This window comes from Harpia harpyja, chromosome 9 (genome assembly GCF_026419915.1).
Source record: "Harpia harpyja isolate bHarHar1 chromosome 9, bHarHar1 primary haplotype, whole genome shotgun sequence".
NCBI lineage: Eukaryota > Metazoa > Chordata > Aves > Accipitriformes > Accipitridae > Harpia > Harpia harpyja.
In genome coordinates, this window is record NC_068948.1 from 47522762 (window position 1) to 47526045 (window position 3284).

The 3284-nt window shown below is 51.9% G+C and overlaps 1 long non-coding RNA gene across 1 annotated transcript; it reads left to right on the top strand.

Moving 5' to 3' along the window:
• Positions 1–877: 877 nt before the first annotated feature.
• Positions 878–1213, top strand: LOC128146261 (uncharacterized). Its single transcript, XR_008236720.1, has 3 exons — positions 878–942; positions 1031–1086; positions 1171–1213. It is a non-coding gene; the product is annotated as an uncharacterized LOC128146261 (long non-coding RNA).
• The last annotated feature ends 2071 nt before the right edge of the window (positions 1214–3284 follow it).

Sequence of the window (3284 nt, forward strand, 5' to 3'; positions counted from 1 at the left end):
CTTTGGGGCTGTCGTAGAGCCTCCTCGCTTCGTGGTTTTGGACGCCGTAGGTCATCTTGCCGGATGGCACCTCCCGTCCGGGTGTCCTTCTTGCTGAGAGTTTTCTCTCACTTTGAATCACCTTGTTGTTAGTGGTGTGTGTTATGTGCATGGGTGTGTTTGGCTTGGAGCTGCTCTGCCCGGGGTTGTAGAGTCAGGGGTAGGTGGAACAGCAGTAGGAGTCTAAGGGTGAAATGTTGATTTGCCTTAATTGTTTAGGCAAGGGTTGTAAAGTCATCTGAGATTGTGTAGCCATTGGTGGGCTCTGTGGACAGCCACATTGATGGTGTTTTATGGAGATGATTGGAGCTGTGTGGCATGGGCTGTTGAGGGGCAGTGAAGCAGATTTGAGTCTGTAAGGTGTTGAGGCTTGCATGTGATGGGCTTAAAGTTTGGCCCTTTTTTTTTTTTTTTTTAAGATGGCAGGCTGTAGTTGGACTCCAGATGGTCTTCCTAGATGGAATCAAGACCTCTGGAATTGTGAAGCTCTTGCTCTGCATCCAGGTGACTTGTTGTTGAATATATCTGGGGTTTTTTTTCAGATGCAGAGGGACAAGTTGTGTGCCACAGAGCGATGGAGGAGGGGAGCGGAGCCCTGTAAGAAGGTGGGTCTGTGAGTGGAATCAGAGGGAAGGTGTGGCCGGTGGCTCTATGAGTAGCTGATAGGGTTCTTTTTTTCTTTTATTTTGAAGGTATGAAGCAAGGAGCAAAGCGGGGTATTGGTACCAGAGGTGTCCCGGGCAAGGTGAGTCGTGACTACTGGGTTAAAGGAACTGTTCCTTTGGAGGTGTCGTATTGTTGGCAAAGTTGGAAACATCCCTTGTCATTTGTCTATTGCAGGTGGTATGCAGGCCTTGACGTGGCAAGCTCTTGATGACAGAGCGGGGTGGTCGAGCGCCCAAGGTAAAGGAGAGCAAGTTGGGAATCGGTCCGGGCAGGCTGAGGTTTCGGGCAGCCTCTCAGTACGTGTCTTCTGCTTTGGTTTTTGCAGGTGGTGCACGCAGCCTCGGAGGGGCGAAGCCGCAGGCCGATGAGGAGTTTGAGAAGGTGAGGTGGTTGTGGGCTGGCTTGCTGTTGAATATCAAAGTATTAGGTGGCTGCTCGGTTAAGCATTTACCTTTTGTTTTGCAGGCGCTGTGCGGGCCACCTTTGGAATGGGATGAGCATTTGAGGTGAGTTGTGGATTAGTGAGGAGAGAATGGGGCTGGTGACTTCTCATGACTGCTATGCTAATTTGGTGTGTCTTGCTGTCTCAGGTACCATGAGTGATGATGGCTGCCGGGTCTGATGCTGGAATGAGCAGGTAGGCGTAACCCTGTGGTGTGTGTAATTAAGTGGGGGGTTGGGAAAGTAGTTGGTGTTGGCCGATGGGTTACTTACTGCCTCTTCTGACTTTGTTGGCTTTTTTTTTTTTTTGTCTTCATTGCAGGTGATGAAGAGGAACCTGGCGACTGCCGGATCATCCCAGTTAGGCCGTGTGACTTTTGGTGGAGGATGGATTCGTACCCTTGGCCTTCTGAAAGTTAAGTTGAGGGACCTGGGCTGGGGAGAGGCTGGGAGGGAGGGACACAGCTGGGAATTGCAGGGAGGGGTTTGAAAGTTAGCGTAGGAGGGCAGGGCTGTCCAGGAGCAGTCCCGTTCGGGCAGACGAAGGGAGCGGGTTGCTTTTCAGCACGAGAGCAGCGTGTGCCGGGCAGGGCAGTTCCAGCCTGTGTCTGTGGTGGTGTGTGGTTTGTGTAGTCTGTCTTCTGTGCCTTAGACCTTCGTTGGCTCTCAATGCCGTCATCAGTCTTTGCGCTCAGTGAGCGCGGCAGGCGCTTCGGGCGCCATCCCTAGGGTCTCGAATGCCCGTACTCATCGGCCCGGTGCCAATCGGGTGCATTTTTTCTTGCGCTCGGAGCTCTAAAGCGTGGATCGGTTTTGGAAGGAACCAGCTGGTTCTCCTCTGCGGCGCTCTTCCAGGCTGCTTTGGCGGCTCTGCTGCCTAGCCGCCTGTCGTCTTGGACTGGGAGTTCTTCCCTGCCTCTTGATGTTCCTAGGTCTTGATGACGGGCTTCTTACGCATCCATCACCTTGGTTTAGACAGTACCATCTTGTAAGGGGCCGTTAGTTTTGCCTCTTCTTCTCTGGGGCTGTCGTAGAGCCTCCTCGCTTCGTGGTTTTGGACGCCGTAGGTCATCTTGCCGGATGGCACCTCCCGTCCGGGAGTCCTTCTTCTTGCTGAGAGTTTTCTCTCTTTGAATCACCTTGTTGTTAGTGTTCTGTGTTGTGTGCATGGGTGTGTTTGGCTTGGAGCTGCTCTGCCCGGGGTTGTAGAGTCAGGGGTAGGTGGAACAGCAGTAGGAGTCTATGGGTGAAATGTTGATTTGCCTTAATTCTTTAGGTGAGGGTTGTACAGTTATCTTGGGTCTAGTAGCCGTGGGCGGGCTTTGCGGACAGCCATGCCAATAGTGTTTTAGGGAGATGATTGGAGCTGTGTGGCATGGGCTGTTGAGGGGCACTGAAGCAGATTTGAGCCTCTGAAGTGTTGAGGCTTGCATATGATGGGCTTAAAGTTTGGCCCTTTTTTTTTTTTTTTTTTTTAAGATGGCAGGCTGTAGTTGGACTCCAGATGGTCTTCCCAGATGGCATCAAGACCTCTGGAATTGTGAAGCTCTTGCTGTGCATCGAGGTGACACGAATATGGTTTTTTTTCAGATGCAGAGGGACAAGTTGTGTGCCACAGAGCGACGGAGGAGGGGAGCGAAGCAGCACAAGAAGGTGGGTCCGTGAGTGGAATCAGAGGGAAGATGTGGCCGGTGGCTCTATGAGTAGCTGATAGGGTTCTTTTTTTCTTTTTATTTTGAAGGTATGAAGCAAGGGGCAAAGCGGGGTATTGGTACCAGAGGTGTCCCGGGCAAGGTGAGTCGTGACTACTGGGTTAAAGGAACTGTTCCTTTGGAGGTGTCATGTTGTTGGCAAAGTTGGAAGCATCCCTTGTCATTTGTCTTTTGCAGGTGGAGCACGCAGCCTCGGAGGGGCGAAGTCGCAGGCCGATGAGGAGTTTGAGAAGGTGAGGTGGTTGTGGGCCGGGTTGCTGTTGAATATCAAAGTATTATGTGGTTGCTCAGTTAAGTATTTGCCTTTTGTTTTGCAGGCGCTGTGCGGGCCACCTTTGGAATGGGATGAGCGTTTGAGGTGAGCTGTGGATGAGGGAGGAGGAGCATGGGGCTGGTGACTTCTCATGACTGCTATGCTAATTTGGT